Source organism: Pristiophorus japonicus, chromosome 2, assembly GCF_044704955.1.
Source record: "Pristiophorus japonicus isolate sPriJap1 chromosome 2, sPriJap1.hap1, whole genome shotgun sequence".
Lineage (NCBI taxonomy): Eukaryota > Metazoa > Chordata > Chondrichthyes > Pristiophoridae > Pristiophorus > Pristiophorus japonicus.
In genome coordinates, this window is record NC_091978.1 from 160,308,279 (window position 1) to 160,331,746 (window position 23,468).

Here is a 23,468-nt window from a genome sequence, read left to right on the forward strand (position 1 = left end):
TTTGATGATGTTGTGCAGCTGTTGTGCTGCAGATGTTGTAATGTTGTGCTGATGTTGTGAAGGTCTTTAGTGCTTTAGAATCCTCTAACTCACCTTCCCACCCACTGCCATCTCTGGCTACCTGCGCTGATTTCTTAAATGCAGTTAAGGTTTTTCTAGTGCCTACAAAAGTGGCCACATACACTGGCCTAAGTTAGTTTGGAGTAACTTTCAGCTGGCCAAATTTGCTTCTCAGGCCAGAAGAGGCGTATGTGGCTTGTCAAGCCCCCTTTTGGAGAGAACAAACTAAACTAGAAAAAAACCTAACTAACTGACTTACACTGGTGCAAGTTAAATGGGGAAATGTCTGATTTTTAAGTTACTCCAAAAAAAGCTACTTAATCCAAAAAAAAGGGGGCAACTCTTGGGGAAATTTGAGCCCATAGTATATGCGCAATATGAATTTTTTGGGGTCGGGGAAGACTTGCTTCCACTCTAAAAATTAGTTCTCAGGTGACTGAAAAGTCTAATGTGGGACCTACAGTCTCTGTCACAGATGGCACAGATGGTGGTTGGAGGAACGGGAGGTTGGGGTGCCTGGGTTGCCGTATGCTTCTTCTGCTGTTTACGCTTGGCTTCAGCTTGCTCTCGGCGATGAGACTCAAGGTATTCAGTGCCTTCCCAGATGCTTATCCTCCACTTTGGGCAGTCTTGGGCCAGGGATTCCCAGGGATTCCACTAAGGGTGGACCATTGAGTACCCCGGAAGAAGTAAGCAAAACATTTTATGGATTGCAAAGAAGGTTTGGTCAGAATACCATCCTTTATTAATTTGGATTTAACTGACTTTTTAAAGAAGTCGGTGAAAGAAGGGATAGTGTAAGATAGTGAAATTAATGTGTATAATGACAGAAAGTACATTAAACCACCCTTTTATATGACATTGAAGAAATATATGGTAACAAAGGACATATATAAATAATGCTTTTAACTTTGATTTGTTAACAAAATCAGTGAAAGAAAGGAAATGCAGTTGCATTAATGTAGAGAAAGAAAGACTTGCATTTAGAAACATAGTAACATAGAAAATAGGTTCAGGAGTAGGCCATTCAGCCCTTCAAGCCTGCACCACCATTCAGTACGATCATGGCTGATCATTTTTGCAACTTTAGTACCCCATTCCTGCTTTCTCTCCATACCCCATCCCTTTAGCCGTAAGGTCCACATCTAACTCCTTTTTGAATATATCTAACGAACTGGCCTCAACAACTTTCTGTGGTAGAGAATTCCACAGGTTCACAGTTCTCTGAATGAAGAAGTTTCTCCTCATCTCGGTCCTAAATGGCTTACCCCTTTTTCTTAGACTGTGACCCCTGGTTCTGGACTTCCCCAACATCAGGAACATTCTTCCTGCATCGAACCTGTCCAGTCCCGTCAGTATTTTATATGTTTCTATGAGATCCCCTCTCATTCTTCTAAATTCCAGTGAATATAAGCCTAGTCGATCCAGCCTTTCTTCATATGTCAGTCCTGCCATCCCAGGAATCAGTCTGGTGAACCTTCGCTGCACTCCCTCAATAGCAAGAATGTCCTTCCTCAGATTAGGAGACCAAAACTGTGCATAATATTCAAGGTGTGGTCTCATCAAGGCCCTGTACAACTGCAGTAAGACCTTCCTGCTACTATACTCAAATCCTCTCACTATGAAGGCCAATATGCCATTTGCCTTCTTCACCGCCTGCTGTACCTGCATGCCAACTTTCAATGACTGATGTACCATGACACCCAGGTCTCGTTGCATCTCCCCTTTTCCTAATCTGTCACCAGTCAGATAATATTCTGCCTTCCAGTTTTTGCCACCAAAGTGGATAACCTCACATTTATCTACATTATACCGCATCTGTCATGCATTTGCCCACTCACCTAACCTGTCCAAGTCACTCTGCAGCCTCTTAGCATCCTCCTCACAGCTCACACTGTCACCTAGTGTCATCTGCAAACTTGGAGATATTACATTCAATTCTTTCATCTAAATCATCAATGTATATTGTAAATAGCTGGGGTCCCAGCACTGAACCTTGCGGTACCCCACTAGTCACTGCCTGCCATTCTGAAAAGGACCCGTTTATTCCCACTCTTTGCTTCCTGTCTGCCAACCAGTTCTCTATCCACGTCAATACATTACCCCCAATACCATGTGCTTTAATTTTGCACACTAATCGCTTGTGTGGGACCTTGTCAAAAGCCTTTTGAAAGTCCAAAAACACCACATCCACTGGTTCTCCCTTGTCCACTCTACCAGTTACATCTGCAAAAAAATTCTAGAAGATTTGTCAAGCATGATTTCCCTTTCATAAATCCTTGGACCGATCCTGTTACTGCTTTCCAAATGCGCTGCTATTACATCTTTAATAATTGATTCCAACATTATATAACATCTCGCACGGCCTCAGGCCGTCCCAAAGTGCTTTACAACCAATGAAGTACTTTTGAAGTCTAGTCACTGTTGTAATGTAGGAAACATGTGAGCCAATTTGCTCACAGCAAGCTCCCACAAACAGCAATGTGATAATGACCAGATAATCTGTTTTAGTGATGTTGATTGCAATGTTCCCGTTAAGCTGCCCAACCGCATGGCAGTGCAGCGATCCGGAGATCCTGCACAGGCTGCTCATTGGCTTTTACATGTAAGTATGCACGCTTGTGTGCAAATTTCAATAGGCCATGGAACCAGTTAAAGGGACCACGCACAAAAATTTTTTATAAGGAACATTGGTTGATTGAGGGATAAATATCGGCCAGGACACTGGGCATAACTCCCTGCTCTTCTTCGAAAATAGTTCCATGGGACTTTTATGTAGACGGGGCCTCAGATTAATGTCTCATCTGAAAGAAGACACCTCTGACAGTACAGCACTCCTTCAATATTGCACTGAAGTATCAGCCTAGATTTTTGTGCTCAAATCTCTGGAATGCAGTCCCAGGATGTCTATTAAGAAAATAGGCCAAGGAATAGAATGGGGTGGGTCATTGCAGTAGAAGACTTTGACAACATAAGAATAAAGACATCTTGCTGCAATTATATAGGACCCTGGTGAGATTACATCTGGAGGTATTGTGTACAACTTTGGTCTCCTTACCTAAGGAAGGATATACTTGCCATCATCATTATAGGCGGTCCCTCATATCGAGGATGACTTGCTTCCACGCCAAAAAGGGATGAGTTCACAGGTGTTTCAGTGAAGGACCTAATATTCCAGGTCCCGAAATACATCCTGAAGGGTGAAAGATGTCTGTGCGTGATTTTTTTTAATGTATGGTGGCCATTGCACACCAGCCACCACACGGGCTTGACCGAGCTAGCTCTTGGTCCAGTGGCAAGGATTAACCAAGACGACTGGAGACCAGTTCTGCATAGAGGGAGTGCAACAAAGGTTCACCAGACTGATTCCTGGGATGGGAGGATTATCTTATGAGGAGAGATTGAGTCGAATAGGCCTATATTCTCGAGAGTTTAGAAGAATGAGAGGTGATCTCATTGAAACATACAAAATTCTTATAGGGCTTGACAGGGTAGATGCAGGGAGGATGTTTCTTCTGGCTGACGAGTCCAGAACCAGTGGTCACAGTCTCAGAATAAGGGGTCAGCCATTTAGGACTGAGATGAAGAGAAACTTTTTCACTCAGAGGGTGGTGAATCTTTGGAATTATCTGCCCCAGAGGGCTGTGGAAGCCCAGTCTTTGAGTATATTCTAGACAGATATCAATAGATTTTTTGGATATTAAGGAAATCAAGGGATATGGGGATAGTGCAGGAGAGTGTTGAGGTAGAAGATCAGCCATGATCTTATTGAATGGCGGAGCAGGCTCAAGGGGCCGAATGGCCTACTCTTGCTCCTAATCCTTATGTTCTTATGTTCTGATGACTAGCCATGTCAATTCATAAAAAGGGAAAGAAAAGGTATTGATCTCAAAAAAGGTTGGAGAGGTGCATGGACCACCTACTATATTAATCTACATGTTGTATGATTTATACCTTTTTTTGTTCATTCCTGGAATGTGGGTGTCACTGGCAAGGCCATCATTTACTGTCCATCCCTAATTGCCCTTGAGGAGGTGGTGGTGAGCCTCCGCCTTGAACCGCTGCAGTCCATGTGGTGAAGGCACTCTCACAGTGCTGTTAGGTAGAGTGTTCCAGGATTTTGACCTAGCAATGATGAAAGAACGGCAATATATTTCCAAGGCAGAATGGTGTGTGACTTGCAGCGGAACTTGTAGGTGGTGGTACTCCCACGCGTTCACTGCTCTTGTCCTTGTAGGCGGTAGAGGTCGCGGGTTTAGGATGTGTTGTCAAAGAAGTCTTAGAGAGTTGCTGCAGTGCTTCTTGTAGATGGTGTGCACAGCAGCCGTGGTGTATTGCTGGTGGAGGGAGTGAATGTTTGAAGTGGTGGATGGGGTGCCAATCATACGGGCTGCTTTGTCCTGGATGGTTTCGAGTTTCTTGCGTGTTGTTGGAGCTGGACTCAGACAGGCAAGTGGAATTTATTCCATCACACTCCTGATTTATGCCTTGTAAATGGTGGAAAGGCTTTGGGGAGTCAGGAGGTGAGACACTCGCCGCAGAATACCCAGCCTTTGACCTGCTCTTGTAGCCACAGTATTTATGTGGCCGGTCCAGTAAAATCTTTGGTCAATGGTGACCCCCAGGATGTTAATGGTGGGGGATATAACGATGGGTAATGCCATTGAATGTGAAGGGGCGGTGGTTAGACTCTCTCTCTCAATGGAGATGGTATTGCCTGGCACTTGTGTGGTGCGAATGTTACTTGCCATTTCTTACCCCAAGTCTGAATGTCATTCAGGTCTTGCTGCACGCGAGCACGAACTGCTTCATTATCTGAGGAGTTGCAAATGTGACTGAACGCTGTGCATCAGTGAACATCCCCACTTCTGACCTTATGATGGAGGAAAGGCCATTGATGAAGCAGCTGAAGATGGTTGGGCCTAGGACACTGCCCTGAGGGACTCCTGCAGCGATGTGCTGGGGTTGAAATGATTGGCCTCCAACCACCACAACCATCTTCCTTTGTGCTAGGCATGACTCCATCCAGTTGCATCAATATCATATATTCTGACAACAAAAAAACATGCCCAAGTGGATAAGTAGATACAGATTGTGCACAAGTACTTCACATTAAAAAAATTAAAATTCAACAGGATTTAAGCCAGGTTTTTTCTTTTTCCGTTGTGTCCCCATTTATAATGGGAGCAAGAGAAGCTCTATGACCACAGGGGTTCTTAACTTATGCTTGTTTGTTATTTTGCAATGATTACAGTACATTTTTAGTATTTTTAGAATTTCTTTCCATATTATTATTTTTTTTATTAATAGTTTTAGTTTTCAAAAAATAAATTAGAGGTCCAATTATGCGTTACTTCTTAAGTAGCAATTACATTTGTTATTAAAGCATCTTAATTACAATATTTTTTAGTTTAGTTGGTACCAGATAAAAGAAAGGAAAGGATTTCTGCAGGCCCCAGACCACATCTGCAGACTTTTGGAAGGCCACCTGCCACTGACCAAGGACAACTGCCTCCACTTGCTTTAGGGCAGAGCTTTGCCATCTGCAGCAGTGACATGTGCAGCCAATTTATAATCACTGCTAATGATTGGCATGGTCACCATTGCCCATTGGAATATTAATGCCGATTCAATGATCTTGATTAAAAGCCACCTAGACCATCCCACAGGGCCCAAATTCTGTACTGCCAGAATAAAGGGCTGGCCTGTCAGATGCTGAATATTGAAAGCAAGCAGCACTTAAAAGGCTGCTGCTCAAATGTAAGCAGATACAGTCACGTCAAAGGTAAGGGGCCACTGATGACAATGTTGGAGCCTTTCCAGAAGTTGACAACATTTAAGCCTGGCACAGCCTCTTGCCAGGCATGATGCTTTGCCACCCTCTGGAGAGGGTGCCATGAAGATCCAAACAGGGGAACTGTACTCACACTCCTTCCTGCAAAAGCTGTAAAACTGGAGGTTGGGTCAGTTGAGTTCCATCATTGGTTCACTGACTGTATTTCATGCCTCCAATTTTCGGCCGTCATTATTTTCTCACACTCCTCACACCCACCCCCCATACAGCCTTTGCAAAGGCTGAAAACATGTGAATTATTTTTGCAACTTTTGGAAAGGCTCCAACATTGTAATAAGTGGCTCCTTACCTTTGGCGTGACTGTATCTGCTTAAATTTGAGCAGCAGCCTTTTAAGTGCTGCTTGCTTTCAATATTCAGCATCTGAAAGGCCAGCTCTTTATTCTGGCAGTACAGAATTTGGGCCCTGTGGAGTGGTCTAGGTGGTTTTTAGTCAAGATCATTGTATTGGCATTAATATCCCTTCCTATTTAGATATGCCACTTGTTATATCTTGCATAAAGAGTCAGACTAGATACTGCAAGCTCAAAGTAAGGTGTGACCGTAGTCCTTTATTACAGATCTGAGTGCCTCTCCAGCCTGTGAGGCCTCTTTATATACAGGTGCTCCTAAGGGATTGTGGGATCCCTTGGGACTCCAGCGGATAAGCCCTCTGGTGGTTAGACATCGTATTTACAGATTTACATACATAACACCACTGAATTGTTGATAGCTGTATAAACCTCATGAAGTGCTCGGTCTAAAGCTAGATGGAAATCAATCATTAGCAGTGCAAGCGGCATTCCTCTGAGATTTATGGCATTCTGTGACCTTAAACAAAACTAGAACCTGTCCCACATGTTCCTCATGACAACAAAACCCAACCTGTTCCTTCCAATGCTCTACGGTGCTCTAAAAGAAACATTGCATGAGGCACTAATATCAGCAAGTCTCCTTGGAAATGTTCAGGCTTACTCGGATCTCTCATCTTGTGAAATGGAATCACACTGTGCTCTGGAATATACATGCATCAAACAGCTTATTCACCAGCCTCAGAAGGACGGCACTAAGACAGATTTATAGTTCCTAACACTGCACTTCAAGACCATTGAAATTTCCCCCCTCTCATCTAGAGCAGCTACTGGAACTTGACATGAATATATCCACGACAGCTGCCTCCCATTGAACTAATGCCTTTGACCTGTGCAGTACACTCCAATACTTTTTGCAGCTCCATTCAAATGGTCTTTACTGCATGTTTTTGGGCCAGACACTAATTCAATGTGGTGTTCTCTAACAGACCCTGAGGATGCACTCATAGGATCTGTTAGAGAACATTGGACTAGTCAGTTACTAGCACTAAACTAGAGGAAACCTTTGGCCATAATTGGTGATGACATTTAGCCAATAGATAGATGATTTAGGATAATTTGTGTATAATTACACAACTGTGGGAAAAATCCAATCCTGCTTCATCTCCCTGATAAACCTCCTAGCTCCGTGATGCGCTACATCATAGTCAACATATGCGGGAGTTCTTCAATGCTCCAAATAATCTTCAGGTACCATTTTAAAGGCCTTCTGCTTTCTCCTAACATATGGCCCTCCCTTTACTTTAATTGAACCCTGCTTAGTGGCTAGCAGGCTCTAACCTTGGTGCCCCATTTGCCCCCGAGATGAAATTCCAACCCCATATCTGCTCCATCACCAAGACTGCCTACTTCCACCTTCGTGGCATCGTTCAACTCCGCGCCTGCCTCAGCTCATCTGCTGCTGAAACCCTCATCCATGACTTTGTTACCTCTAGACTTGACTGTTCCAACGCACTCCTGGCCAGCCTTCCACCTTGCTCATCCAATATTCTGCTGCCTGTATCCTAACTCGGACCAAGTCCCGTTCACCCCTGTGCCCGCTGACCTACATTGGCTCCTGGCCGGGCCACATCTCGATTTTAAAATTCTCATGCTTGTTTTCAAATCCCTCCATAGCCTCGCCCCTCCCTTAAATTCTTCCAACCCTACAAGCCTTCGAGGTCTCTACACTCCTCAAATTCTGGCCTCTTGCGCATCCTCAATTTTAATTGCTCCAACATTGGCAGCCATACCTTCAGCTGCTTAGGGCCAATGCTCTGGAATTCCCTCCCTAAATTTCTCCGCCTCACTACCTCTCTCCCCTCCTCAAAACCTACCTCTTTGTTCAAGCTTTTGGTCACCTGTCCTAATATCGCCTTATGTGGCTCAGTGTCAAATTGTGTTTGATGACACTCCTGTGAAGCACCTTGCGGCATTTTACTATGTTAAAGGCTCTATATAAATGCAAGTTGTTGTTGCTTCTAACCTCAGCTGCTAAGGCAATAAATCATTATCTGCATCATCTGTTGTGTTGGGTCCATCCTATCAGTAGTGACAAACACCTGATCCAAGGCTTCATGGCCACCAATATTTCTCTTGTAGCTAAGTGTCCTGGCCTGATCACTTGCAGCATAGTAGCTGTTAGCCACTCCAATTGGGCAGCCGTTCTCTGTCTCAAATCCAGCATCTGGCCAAGTCAGTCAAGAACTGCCTTCTTGACAAAGAAGTTAATCGGTCAGTGGTCTTGAATGTTTCCCGGCAACATTGAATAATGCAATTGGAAAGTAAAGATACGCCAAGCTAGTCACCACTACATCATGGGAACATACAAATGGGAGTAGGCTATTCATCTCCTTGAGCCTGTTTTACCATTCATTTAGATCATGGTTGATCTGTACCTCCACGCTGATTACCTGTCTTAGTTCCATATCCCTTGATATCCTTACCTAACAAAAATCTATCAATCTAAGTCTTGAAAGCTTCAATTGACCCAGCATCCATGGCCTTTTGACAGAGTCAGTTCCAATTTTCCACTACACTTTGTGTGAAAAAGTGCTTCCTGACTGCACTCCTAAATTCGCTAGCTCTAATTTTAAGATTTATGCCCTTTCATCCTGAACTCCCCCACCAGAGGAAATATATTTTTTCCGATCCACCCTATTGAATCCCTTAATAATTTTAAACATCTCGATTAAATCACTCACTCAACCTTCTAAATTTAAGGGCATACTAGCCAAGTTTATGCAACATGTCCTCATCATTTAACCCTTTAAGCTCTGGTATAATTCTGGTAAATCTGTACTGTACCTTTCCAAGGCCAATATATATTTCCTGAGGCTCAGTGCCCAAAACAGAATGCAGTACTGGGGATGGGGTCTGACCAGGGCTCTCTACAATATCGATTGTTATACCGATCTGGAACTCATGCCAATGTCATGTAATTAGTGAACTTCAGAAAGGAAGTAGAGAAAGAGAGAGTGAGAGACATTGAGAGATTGAGTTACACCACCTTTGAAGCTCCAGACCTGAAATCTTCCAGTCACCTATGAAGAGCAATGGGCAACTTAGAAATAATTCTGCAAGGCCAACTAGATGCATAGCTACATTCTTAAGTATCAATCGGCTTTTGTGGAGTAAACAGATCTCTCAAGATAAAAAGTGGGACCTCAAAAGTAATAATCTCAGGATTGCTACAAGTGCCACGTGCTAGTCAGAGTAGGAATCGCAGGATAGCTCAGATGAATATGTGGTTTGAGGAGTGATGCAGAAGGCAGGGATTCAAATTCCTGGGACATTGGAACCGGTTCTGGAGGAGGTGGGACCAGTACAAACCGGACGGTCTGCACCTGGGCAAGACCAGAACCAATGCCCTAGGGGGAGTGTTTGCTAGTGCTGTTGGGGAGGGGTTAAATTAGTATGACAGGGGGAAGGGAACCTATGCAGGGAGACAGAGGAAAGTAGAATGGGGGGCAAAAGCAAAAGATAGAAAGGAGAATAGTAAAAGTGGAGGGCAGAGAAACCCAAGGCAAAAAGCAAAAAGGGCCACATTACAGCAAAATTCTAAAAGGGCAAAGTGTGTTAAAAAGTCAAGCCTGAAGGCTCTGTGCCTCAATGCGAGGAGTATTTGGAATAAGGTGGACAAATTAACTGGGCAGATAGCAGTTAACAGATATGATGTAATTGGCTTCACGGAGACATGGCTCCAGGGTGACCAAGGCTGGGAACTCAACATCCAGGGGTATTCAACATTCAGGAAGGATAGACAGAAAGCAAAAGGAGGTGGGGTGGCATTGCTGGTTAAAGAGGAAATTAATGCAATAGTAAGGAAGGACATTAGCTTGGATGATATGGAATCTGTATGGGTGGAGCTACGGAATACCAAAGGGCAGAAAACGCTAGTGGGAGTTGTGTACAGACCACCAAATAGTAGTAATGAGGATGGGGACAGCATCAAACAAGAAATTAGGGATGCGTGCAATAAAGGTACAACAGTTATCATGGGTGACTTTAATCTACATATTGACTGGGCTAACCAAACTGGTAGCAAGGTGGTAGAGGATTTCCTGGAGTGTATTAGGGATGGTTTTTGAGATCAGTATGTCGAGGAACCAACTATAGGGCTGGCCATCCTAGCCTGGGTGATGTGTAATGAGAAAGGACTAATTAGCAATCTTGTTGTGCGAGGCCCCTTGAGGAAGAGTGACCATAACATGGTAGAATTCTTTATTAAGATAGAGAGTGACAGTTAATTCAGAGACTAGGGTCCTGAACTTGGGGAAAGGTAACTTTGATGGTATGAGAGGTGAATTGGCTAGAATAGACTGGCGCGTGATACTTAAAGGGTTGACGGTGGATAGGCAATGGCAAACATTTAAAAACCACATGGATGAACTTCAACAATTGTATATCCCTGTCTGGAGTAAAAATAAAACGGGGAAGGTGGCTCAACCGTGGCTAACAAGGGAAATTAAGGATAGTGTTAAATCCAGCAAAGAGGCATATAAATTGGCCAGAAAAAGCAGCAAACCTGAGGACTGGGAGAAATTTAGAATACAGCGGAGGAGGACAAAGGGTTTAATTAGGAGGGGGAAAATAGAGTATGAGAGTAAGCTTGCTGGGAACATAAAAATTGACTGCAAAAGCTTCTATAGATATGTGAAGAGAAAAAGATTAGTGAAAACAAACGTAGGTCCCTTACAGTCAGATTCAGGTGAATTTATAATGGGGAACAAAGAAATGGCAGACCAGTTGAACAAATACTTTGGTTCTGTCATCATGAAGGAAAACACAAATAACTTTCCGAAAATACTAGGGGACCGAGGGTCTAGTGAGAAGGAGGAACTGAAGGAAATCCTTATTAGGCGGGAAATTGTGTTGGGGAAATTGATGGGATTAAAGGCTGATAAATCCCCGGGGCCTGATAGTCTGCATCCCAGAGTACTTAAGGAAGTGGCCCGAGAAATAGTGGATGCATTGGTGATCATTTTCCAACAGTCTATCGACTCTGGATCAGTTCCTATGGATTGGAGGGTAGCTAATGTAACACCACTTTTTAAAAAGGAGGGAGAGAGAAAATGGGTAATTATAGACCGGTTGGCCTGACATCAGTAGTGAGGAAAATGTTGGAATCAATTATTAAAGATGAAATAGCAGCACATTTGGAAAGCAGTGACAGGATCGGTCCAAGTCAGCATGGATTTATGAAAGGGAAATCATGCTTGACAAATCTTCTGGAATTTTTTGAGGATGTAACTAGTAGAGTGGACAAGGGAGAACCAGTGGATGTGGTGTATTTGGACTTTCAAAAGGCTTTTGACAAGGTCCCACACAAGAGATTGGTGTGCAAAATCAAAGAACATGGTATTGGGGGTAATGTACTGACGTGGATAGAGAACTGGTTGGCAGACAGGAATAAGAGAGTCGGGATAAACGGGTCCTTTTCAGAATGGCAGGCAGTGACTAGTGGGGTGCCACAGGGCTCAGTGCTGAGACCCCAGCTCTTTACAATATACATTAATGATTTAGATGAAGAAATTGAGTGTAATATCTCCACGTTTGCAGATAACACTAAACTGGGTGGCGGTGTGAGCTGTGAGGAGGATGCTCAAAGGCTGCAGGGTGACTTGGACAGGTTTGGTGAGTGGGCAAATGCATGGCAGATGCAGTATAATGTGGATAAATGAGAGGTTATCCACTTTGGGGGCAAAAACACAAAGGCAGAATATTATCTGAATCGCAGCAGATTAGGAAAGGGGGAGGTGCAACGAGACCTGGGTGTCATGGTTCATCAATCATTGAAAGTTGGCATGCAGGTACAGCAGGCGGTGAAGAAGGCAAATGGTATGTTGGCTTTCATAGCTAGGGGATTTTAGTATAGGAGCAGGGAGGTCTTACTGCAGTTGTACAGGGCCTTGGTGAGGCCTCACCTGGAATATTGTGTTCAGTTTTGGTCTAATCTGAGGAAGGACGTTCTTGCTATTGAGGGAGCGCAGCGAAGGTTCACCAGACTGATTCCCGGATGGTGGGACTGACATATGAGGAGAGACTGGATCAACTGGGCCTTTACACACTGGAGTTTAGAAGGATGGGACGGGATCTCATAGAAACTTAGAAGATTCTGACGGGACTGGACAGGTTAGATGCGGGAAGAATGTTCCCGATGATGGGGAAGTCCAGAACCAGGGGACACAGTCTTAGGATAAGTGGTAGGCCATTTAGGACAGAGATGAGGAGAAACTTCTTCACTCAGAGAGTTGTTAGCCTGTGGAATTCCCTACCGCAGAGAGTTGTTGATGCCAGTTCATTGGATATATTCAAGAGGGAGTTAGATATGGCCCTTATGGCTAAAGGGATCAAGGGGTACGGAGAGAAAGCAGGAAACGGTTACTGAGGGAATGATCAGCCATGATCTTATTGAATGGTGGTGCAGGCTCAAAGGGCCGAATGGCCTACTCCTGCACCTATTTTCTATGTTTCATTAAGGCCTAGACCCATTAAGCAGTAATTTTCCCCAGACTAGTTGGCTGATGACATCCTAACTTCCTCCGTAAGTAGGTCCTGGTTAATGATCAGAGCTATGCCTGTTGTATCTGGGTCCATAGGCCCTCTAATCACCTGCTAACTATAAGATCTTAGGTACAGTCACTGATCACTCTACTTTATACCATCCTGAGAAAAACTGAATTTGTTTCATAGGGCTAGAATTTGATCAAAAACCGCCACTGCTGGATTGCCACTCAAAAAACCGCTAAGGTTATTAAATTAAGGCCGATGGGAAATTGATCAAAAAATGGGAAAAATCAGTCTTCCACGCGGATTCTCGGCGGAAAACACAATTCTGGTCAAATTGGGCGGTACTTACTCAAAATTTAGTCCGAGTCTACAGGTTGGGCTTTGAGGCTATCTTTCACAAATACATTGACTGTGAATCGTAGTAAAAAATTAAGGAAAGCCATGCAATTTAAGAACTTAAGAACATAAGAAATAGGAGCAGGAGTAGGCCATTTGGCCCCTCGAGCCTGCTCCGCCATTTAATAAGATCATGGACTCAGCTCCACTTCCCTGCCCGCTCCCCATAACTCTTTATTCCTTTATCGCTCAATAATCTGTCTATCTCAACCTTAAATATATTCAATGACCCAGCCTCCACAGCTCTCTGGGGTAGAGAATTCCACAAATTTACAACCCTCAGAGAAAAAATTCCTCCTCATCTCAGTTTTAAATGGGCAGCCCCTTATTCTGAGACTATGTCCCCTAGTTTTAATTTCCCCCATGACTGGAAATATCCTCTCTGCATCCACCTTATCGAGCCCCCTCATAATATAAGTTTCAATAAGATCACCTCTCATTCTTCTGAACTTCAATGTGTATAGGCCCAACCTACTCAACCTATTCTCATAAGTTAACCCCCTCATCTCTGGAATCAACCTAGTGAACCTTCTCTGAACTGCCTCCAGTGCAAGTATATCCTTCCTTAAATATGGAGACTAAAACTGTATGCAGAACTCCAAGTGTGGCCTCAGCAATACTCTGTATAGTTGTAGCAGGACTTCTCTGCTTTTATTCTCTCTGCCTCTTGCAATAAAAGCCAACATTCCATTTGCCTTCCTGATTACTTGCTGTACCTGCATACTAACTTTTTGTGTTTCATGCACAAGGACCCCCAGGTCCCTGTGTACTGCAGCATTTTGTAATTTTTCTTCATTTAAATTATAATTTGCTTTTCTATTTTTTCTGCCAAAGTGGATAACCTCACATTTTGCCACATTATTCTCCATCTGCCAAATTTTTACCCACTCACTTATCCTGTCCATATCCCCTTGCAGATTTTTTGTGTCCTCCTCACAATTTGCTTTCCTACCCATCTTTGTATCATCAGCAAACTTGGCTACATTACACTCGGTCCCTTCACCAAGTCATTAATATAGACTGTAAATAGTTGAGGCCCCAGCACTGATCCTTGCTACACCCCACTATTTAGTGTTTGCCAACCGGAAAATGACCCGTTTATCCTGACACTCTGTTTTCTGTTAGTTAGCCAATCCTCTATCCATGCTTAATGTATTACCCCCAACCCCGTGAACTTTTATCTTGTGCAGTAACCTTTTATGTGGCACCTTATCGAATGCCTTCTGAAAATCCAAATACACCACATCCACTGGTTCCCCCTTATCCACCCTGCTCGTTACATCCTCAAAGAACTCCAGCATTTTGTCAAACATGATTTCCCTTTCATAAAACCATGCTGACTCTGCTTGATTGAATTATGCTTTTCCAAATGTCCCGCTACTGCTTCCTTAATAATGGACTCCAGCATTTTCCAATTAGGCTAACTGGTCTATAGTTTCCTGCTTTTTGTCTGCCTCCTTTTTTAAATAGGGGTTTCCCAATCCGTTGGAATCCCCCCCAGAATCCAGGTAATTTTGGTAGATCACAACTATTGCATCCGCTATCTCTGCAGCCACTTCTTTTAAGACCCTAGGATGTAAGCCATCAGGTCCAGGGGACTTGTCCACCTTTAGTTCCATTATTTTACCGAGCACTACTACTTTAGTGATAGTGATTGTATTGAGTTCCTCCCTCCCAATAGCCCCTTGATTCTCCACTATTGGGATGTTTTTCGTGTCTTCTATTGTGAAGACCGATACAAAATATTTGCTCAACGTCTCTGCCATTTCCCTGTTCTCCATTATTAATTCCCCAGTCTCACCCTCTAGAGAACCAACATTTACTTTAGCTACTCTTTTCCTTCTTATGTACCTGTAGAAACTCTACTATTTATTTCTATTGGACTTGCTCAGCAGTTTATTCACATTATTTTTTTGTTAAATGTTATCCACAGAAGAAAATCTAGCCCTTAAAGAATGAAGGACAATCAATAATACCCGTTCCTCTGTAATTTCCATTTCTAATTTTAAATGTCATTAAAAAAATACTTACCTCATCAGATTGACCATTTGTTTTTAAAAATCCTGCTTGTAGGTCCACCTTGCATAAGAGTGGCAGAACATTCTAGATTAGTGTGCCATGGGATAGGTCAGAAGTCATGGGTAACCTCATCCATGATCAGTGGAGCGCTGGTGGTTGTGAAACAGGGGAGTATATGAAAACAGCAAATATCGTCATTTGAAAGTTTCTACATTCCTTCATGAAAGTTCTTACTTAAAGCAATATTTAGTTAACAGTGACAGAGAACATAATTATATCTTAACTGTCAGATTTTTCAATACAGAAACTTTGGAGTAGGAGAATACATGGCATGAATGGCAAATGAAAATATTGCAGAAATATTCACTCTATTTACTTTGATAAATGATCGAATAATGTTGGACCTTGAATAAATATAAGGAATGTGTTTAAATTTTAATCAGGAAACTATAGTTAAGTTTTGTTCAGTTTGAATAAAATTCCTAATTATTGGCTATAGGAACCATTTGAAACACCAGTAGAAGGAAATGTCTGATGGTAGGTGAATCTATTAGTCTCTCTTAGGCAGTCCCTCAGAGTCGAGGTTGACTTGCGTCCACACTAAAAATGCTGAGTCCAATGCGGGACCTCCAGTCTCTGTCACAGGTGGTGCACACGGTGGTTGAAGGGACAGGAGGTTGGGGTGCTTGGGTTGCCGCGCGCTCCTTCCGCTGTCGACGCTTGGCTTCAGCTTGCTCCTGGTGAAGAGATTCGAGGTGTTCAGCGCCTTCCTGGATGCTTCTCCTCCACTTTGAGCGGTCTTGGGCCAGCGATTCCCGGGTGTCGGTAGGGATGTTGCACTTTTTCAAGGAGGCTTTGAGGGTGCCCTTGAAGCATTTTCTCGGCCCACCTGGGGCTCGCTTGTCGTGTTGGAGCTCCAAATAGAGCACTTGTTTTGGAAATCTCATGTCGGGCATGCGACGATGTGGCCCGCCCAACGAAGCTGATCGAGCGTGGTCAATGCTTTGATGCTGGGGATGTGGGCTTGAGTGAGAACACTGACATTGATGTGCCTATCCTGCCAATGGTTTGTAGGATCTTGCGGAGGCATCGTCGGTGGTACTTCTCCAGTGTTTTGATGTGCCTGCTATACATAGTCCATGTCTCTGAAGCATATAGGAGGGCGGGTATCACTACTGCTCTGTTGACCATGAGCTTGGTGCTGGGTTTAAGATCCTGGTCTTCAAACACTCTCTTCCTCAGGTCACCGAAGGCTACACTGGCATACTGAAGGTGGTGTTGCATTTCGTCATCGACGTCTGCCCTTGTTGACAGTAGGCTTCCGAGGTATGGAAAATGGTCCGCGTTGTCCAAGGCCTCATCGTGGATTTTCAGCAGTACAATGTGGCAGGGGCAGATTCGTAGAGGACCTTTGTCTTACGGATGTTTAATGTAAGGCGCATGCTCGCGTATGCTTCGATGAAGGTGTTGATGATGGCTTGGAATTCACCTCTGAGTGACGCAAGCGTCGTCTACGTACTGTAATTCAATGACAGAGGATGGGATGACCTTTGATCTGGCCTGGAGATGGCGAAGGTGAACAGTTTCCCGTTTGTTCTGTAGATTAGCTCCACTCCAGCTTACTGAGGGTGAGATGGAGTATTGCAGCAAGGAAGATCGAGAAGAGCATTGGTGCGATGACACAGCCTTGCTTGACCCTGGTCCGTACGTGAATTGGATCTGTGGTGGATCCGTTGGTCAGGATCACGGCTTGCATGTCATCGTGAAGCAGGCGAAGGATAGTGACAAACTTTTGAGGGCAGCCAAATTTGAGGAGGACGCTCCATAATCCTTCACCGTTCACAGTGGCAAAGGCCTTTGTGAGGTCAAAGAAGGCCATGTATAGGAGTTGGTGCTGTTCCCTGCATTTCTCTTGAATTTGACGTGTGGTGAAGATCATATCTGTTGTACTCCTTATTGTGACTCTGGGAGGAGCTCTTGAGCAATTGGGAGAAGGCGATTGAGGAGGATTCTTGCGATGACTTTCCCTGTGGCAGACAGCAGGGAAACACCTCTGTAAATACCGAAATCGGATTTGTCACCTTTCTTGAAGATGGTCACGATTACGGCGTCTTTGAGATCCCCTGGTAGGCTCACCTCCTTCCGTATAAGAGAGATGAGTTCATGTATTCGCGCCAATAGTGCTTCTCCACTATGCTTTAGTGCCTCGGTGGGGATGCCATCTGTTCCTAGTTTTTGCTAGTGCTGTTGGGGAGGAGTTAAACTAATATTGCAGGGGGATGGGAACCTATACAGGGAGACAGAGGGAGACAAAAATGAGGCAAAAGCAAAAGACAGAAAGGAGATGAGGAAAAGTGGAGGGCAGAGAAACCCAAGGCAAAGGACAAAAAGGGCCACTGTACAGCAAAATTCTAAAAGGACAAAGGGTGTTAAAAAAGCAAGCCTGAAGGCTTTGTCTCTTAATGCAAGGAGTATCCGCAATAAGGTGGATGAATTAACTGTGCAAATAGATGTTAACAAATATGATGTGATTGGGATTACGGAGACGTGGCTCCAGGATGATCAGGGCTGGGAACTCAACATCCAGGGGTATTCAACATTCAGGAAGGATAGAATAAAAGGAAAAGGAGGTGGGGTAGCATTGCTGGTTAAAGAGGAGATTAATGCAATAGTTAGGAAAGACATTAGCTTGGATGATGTGGAATCTATATGGGTAGAGCTGCAGAACACTAAAGGGCAAAAATCGTTAGTGGGAGTTGTGTACAGACCTCCAAACAGTAGTAGTGATGTTGGGGAGGGCATCAAACAGGAAATTAGGAGTGCATGCAATAAAGGTGCAGCAGTTATAATGGGTGACTTTAATATGCACATAGATTGGGCTAGCCAAACTGGAAGCAATACGGTGGAGGAGGATTTCCTGGAATGCATAAGGGATGGTTTTCTAGACCAATATGTCGAGGAACCAACTAGGGGGGAGGCCATCTTAGACTGGGTGTTGTATAATGAGAGAGGATTAATTAGCAATCTCATTGTGCGAGGCCCCTTGGGGAAGAGTGACCATAATATGGTGGAATTCTGCAATAGGATGGAGAATGAAACAGTTAATTCAGAGACCATGGTCCAGAACTTAAAGAAGGGTAACTTTGAAGGTATGAGGCATGAATTGGCTAAGATAGATAGGCTAATGATACTTAAGGGGTTGACTGTGGATGGGCAATGGCAGACATTTAGAGACCGCATGGATGAATTACAACAATTGTACATTCCTGTCTGGCGTAAAAATAAAAAAGGGAAGGTGGCTCAACCGTGGCTATCTAGGGAAATCAGGGATAGTATTAAAGCCAAGGAAATGGCATACAAATTGGCCAGAAATAGCAGCGAACCTGGGGACTGGGAGAAATTTAGAACTCAGCAGAGGAGGACAAAGGGTTTGATTAGGGCAGGGAAAATGGAGTACGAGAAGAAGCTTGCAGGGAACATTAAGGTGGATTGCAAAAGTTTCTATAGGTATGTAAAGAGAAAAAGGTTAGTAAAGACAAACGTAGGTCCCCTGCAGTCAGAATCAGGGGAAGTCATAACGGGGAACAAAGAAATGGCAGACCAATTGAACAAGTACTTTGGTTCAGTATTCACTAAGGAGGACACAAACAACCTTCCGGATATAAAAGTGGTCAGAGGGTCTATTAAGGAGGAGGAACTGAGGGAAATCTTTATTAGTCGGGAAATTGTGTTGGGGAAATTGATGGGATTGAAGGCCGATAAATCCCCAGGGCCTGATGGACTGCATCCCAGAGTACTTAAGGAGGTGGCCTTGGAAATAGCGGATGCATTGACAGTCATTTTCCAACATTCCATTGACTCTGGATCAGTTCCTATCGAGTGGAGGGTAGCCAATGTAACCCCACTTTTTAAAAAAGGAGGGAGAGAGAAAGCAGGGAATTATAGACCGATCAGCCTGACCTCAGTAGTGGGTAAAATGATGGAATCAATTATTAAGGATGTCATAGCAGCGCATTTGGAAAATGGTGACATGATAGGTCCAAGTCAGCATGGATTTGTGAAAGGGAGATCATGCTTGACAAATCTTCTGGAATTTTTTGAGGATGTTTCCAATAAAGTGGACAAAGGAGTACCAGTTGATGTGGTATATTTGGACTTTCAGAAGGCTTTCGACAAGGTCCCACACAGGAGATTAATGTGCAAAGTTAAAGCACATGGGATTGGGGGTAGTGTGCTGACGTGGATTGAGAACTGGTTGTCAGACAGGAAGCAAAGAGTAGGAGTAAATGGGTACTTTTCGGAATGGCAGGCAGTGACTAGTGGGGTACCGCAGGGTTCTGTGCTGGGGACCCAGCTGTTTACATTGTACATTAATGATTTAGACGAGGGGATTAAATGTAGTATCTCCAAATTTGCGGATGACACTAAGTTGGGTGGCAGTGTGAGCTGCGAGGAGGATGCTATGAGGCTACAGAGTGACTTGGATAGGTTAGGTGAGTGGGCAAATGCGTGGCAGATGAAGTATAATGTGGATAAATGTGAGGTTATCCACTTTGGTGGTAAAAACAGAGAGACAGACTATTATCTGAATGGTGACAGATTAGGAAAAGGGAAGGTGCAACGAGACCTGGGTGACATGGTACATCAGTCATTGAAGGTTGGCATGCAGGTACAGCAGGCGGTTAAGAAAGCAAATGGCATGTTGGCCTTCATAGCGAGGGGATTTGAGTACAGGGGCAGGGAGGTGTTGCTACAGTTGTACAGGGCCTTGGTGAGGCCACACCTGGAGTATTGTGTACAGTTTTGGTCTCCTAACTTGAGGAAGGACATACTTGCTATTGAGGGAGTGCAGCGAAGATTCACCAGACTGATTCCTGGGATGGTGGGACTGACCTATCAAGAAAGACTGGATCAACTGGGCTTGTATTCACTGGAGTTCAGAAGAGTGAGAGGGGACCTCATAGAAACGTTTAAAATTCTGACGGGTTTGGACAGGTTGGATGCAGGAAGAATGTTCCCAATGTTGGGGAAGTCCAGAACCAGGGGTCACAGTCTAAGGATAAGGGGTAAGCCATTTAGGACCGAGATAAGGAGAAACTTCTTCACCCAGAGAGTGGTGAACCTGTGGAATTCTCTACCACAGGAAGTAGTTGAGGCCAATTCACTAAATATATTCAAAAGGGAGTTAGATGAAGTCCTTACTACTCGGGGGATCAAGGGGTATGGCGTGAAAGCAGGAAGTGGGTACTGAAGTTTCATGTTCAGCCATGAACTCATTGAATGGCGGTGCCGGCTAGAAGGGCTGAATGGCCAGCTCCTGCACCTATTTTCTATGTTTCTATGTTTTTTTTCCTGAGGCCTTGTTGTTCTTCAGTTGTCAGATGGCCTTTCTACCTCATGCCAGGCTGGGGTTGTGCTGAGATGGTGGCGAGTAGCATGCTGTGGGATGGAGTTGAGGGCACTCACGTCGAAGACGGAGTTTCGGTTAAGGAGATCTTTGAAGTGCTCCTTCCAGCGGGCACTGACTACCTCTGTCCTTGATGAAGTACCTCTCCGTTCTTGGCCAGCAGTGGGGTAGGATCTTGGGTACTTGGGCTATAGGTGGTCTTGACTGCATTGAGGAATCCATGCACGTTGTATTTGTCGGCTAGTAGCTGGATCCACTGCGCGTTCTTCACCCACAATCTGTTCTTTAGGTTGTGAGTTTTTTGTTGGACCTCGGCCTTTAGATGTCTGTAGAGCTGCTTTCTTGCTCTTGAGTTGTGTTGCTGTTTCCAGTTCAAGAATTCCTTGCGCTTGTGGCTTATTAGCTCCTGGATCTCCTGGTCATTCTCGTCCAACCAGTCTTAGTGTTTCCTAGTTGAGTGACCGAGCATCTCTTCGCAGGTGCTAATTATGGAGGCCTTGAGGACAGACCAGGTGTTGTGGACACTCCAAGTCTCTAGGTCACTGGGAGTTGTCAGGTTGACAGTGAGGCGCTGGCTGAATGGGGCTCTCTTAGCAGGATCTTGGAGTGCTCCAGCATTGATTTTCCTGCGGCATTGTTTCTGTGGCCGTCGCTGTTTTGGGGTTACATTGATGCTGATGACAGAACGGATTTGGACGGTGGTCCTTCCAGCAGTCGTCAGCTCCTGTGATGGCGCGGGTGATGCATATGTCCTTGCGGTTCCTCACTCGGACAATGACGTAGTCGAGCAGATGCCAGTGCTTAGAGATAGGTTGCTGCCATGAAGCCTTATACTTGTCTTTCTGATGGAACAGGGTGTTGGTTATGACAAGGCCATGTTCTAAGCATTTCATCAGGAGGAGGGTACGTTGGAGTTGGTTTTCCCTACCCACTCTCTGCCGATCACGCCTCCCCAGAGGTCTATGTCCTTTCCAACTCTGGCGTTAGTTTCCCAGGAGGATCAGCTTGTTGCCCGTTGGGACTTGGGACAGGGATTGTTTGAGGCTGGAGTAGAATTCCTCTTTGATCTTGTCTGTAGCTTCCAGTGTTGGGGCATACGCACTGATGACCCTAGCGCACTGGTTCCGGGCTAGGGTGAGCCGAAGAGTCATGAGACGTTCGTTTACCCTGCAAGGGAGTCTCTGAGACCACCAACTAGTTCATTTTTTATGGCAAAGCCTACCTCATGGAGGCGATGATCTTCTTCTGGTTTACCTTTCCAGAAGACGGTTTAACCACCACCTTGTTCCTTGAGCTGGCCTTCCCCTGTCCATTGGGGCTCGCTTAGGATGGCGATTTCAATGTAGAAACGTCTATGCTCCCGAGCAATGATAGCACTATGTTGTTCTGGTCTGTTGGTGTTGGCATTGTCCATGAGGGTCCTGACGTTCCAGGTCCAGAATTTCATTTTGAAAGGTGGAAGATGCATGTGCGTGAATTCTTTTAATGTGGGGTGGCCGTTGCACACCAGCCACCATACGGACTTGGCAGAGGTAGGTCTTGTCCAGTGGCAGTGGGGTCCAAGATGATTGGAGACTAGGCTCCGCTGCATGGGGCTCGTGCATACACACACACATACTCCTACTGTCTTCCTTTCTCCTTCCCACAGGTCCTCTCTCCCTGCAGTGTAGGCCTCGCTATTCACCCGTGCTGCTCTTTCCCTGGGCCATGACCACACTGGTGGTCCATGCTGCGCCACTCCTGGGCCTCGACCTCCATTCCTCGCCGTTTCCCACCTCCGGGCCTCGCTGGTCCTGACCTCTGCTCCTCGCCGACCACCAGACCTCCCGCTGCTCACCGACCTCCGAACCTTGTCGCTTATCCCGCTGCTCACCGACTTCCGAACCTCCCGCTGCTCGCCGGCCTCCGAATTTCCTGCTGCTCGCTGACCTCCCAATCTCGCCGCTTATCCCGCTGCTCACCGACCTCAGAACCTCCCGCTGCTCGCTGACCTCCAAACCTCCTGTTGCTCGCCGACCTCCGGACCTTGCCACTGCCCGCCGACCTCTCCTGGGCCCCGATCCCACTGCTGGGCTCGACCTCGCTCCAAGATGCGCCACCAATCAGCTACCTGGATTGCCGAGACGCCGGTTTTGTCACACACTTTGATTTCGTTGCCCTCGCAGGATGGCATGCGCTGCTCCCTGCGGTGGCTAGCTGCCGGTGTTGGGAGCAGACACCAACATGCTGTCCTCCACGCATTGAAAGCATATTCACTATTAAAATAAGTAATAATTTGGAGAACTACAATAAGAAAGAGCAATGCATTTAAGGTTACTCTCAAACCTGTGTACCAGGAAATCCAAACAGTCTCTGGCCTCTTGTCGGTGCCTCTCGGGAGGTAGAGCTTCACATGTGCACAACTCGGGAGCCGAAGATTCCCAAGTGAAAAGGCCTCTCTGCCGCACACCGCCCGCAGCACTCCGCTCGGTCCGCAGCACTCCGCTCGGTCCGCAGCACTCCGCTCGGCCCGTTGCTCTCCGCTCGGCCCGCAGCACTCCGCTCGGCCCGCAGCACTCCGCTCGGTCCGCAGCACTCCGCTCGGCCCGTTGCTCTCCGCTCGGCCCGCAGCACTCCGCTCGGCCCGTTGCTCTCCGCTCGGCCCGCAGCACTCCGCTCGGCCCGCAGCACTCCGCTCGGCCCGTTGCTCTCCGCTCGGCCCGCAGCACTCCGCTCGGCCCGCGACACTCCGCTCGGCCCGTTGCTCTCCGCTTGGCCCGCGACACTCCGCTCGGCCCGCGGCACTCCGCTCGGCCCGTTGCTCTCCGCTCGGCCCGCGACACTCCGCTCGGCCCGCGGCACTCCGCTCGGCCCGTTGCTCTCCGCTCGGCCCGTTGCTCTCCGCTCGGCCC

General features: G+C 45.7%; 1 protein-coding gene across 1 annotated transcript in view; it reads left to right on the forward strand.

Moving 5' to 3' along the window:
- corin (corin, serine peptidase) overlaps positions 1-23,468 on the forward strand; it is a 398,949-nt gene that overhangs the window by 83,682 nt on the left and 291,799 nt on the right. The gene's annotated exons all lie outside the window — the stretch shown is intronic.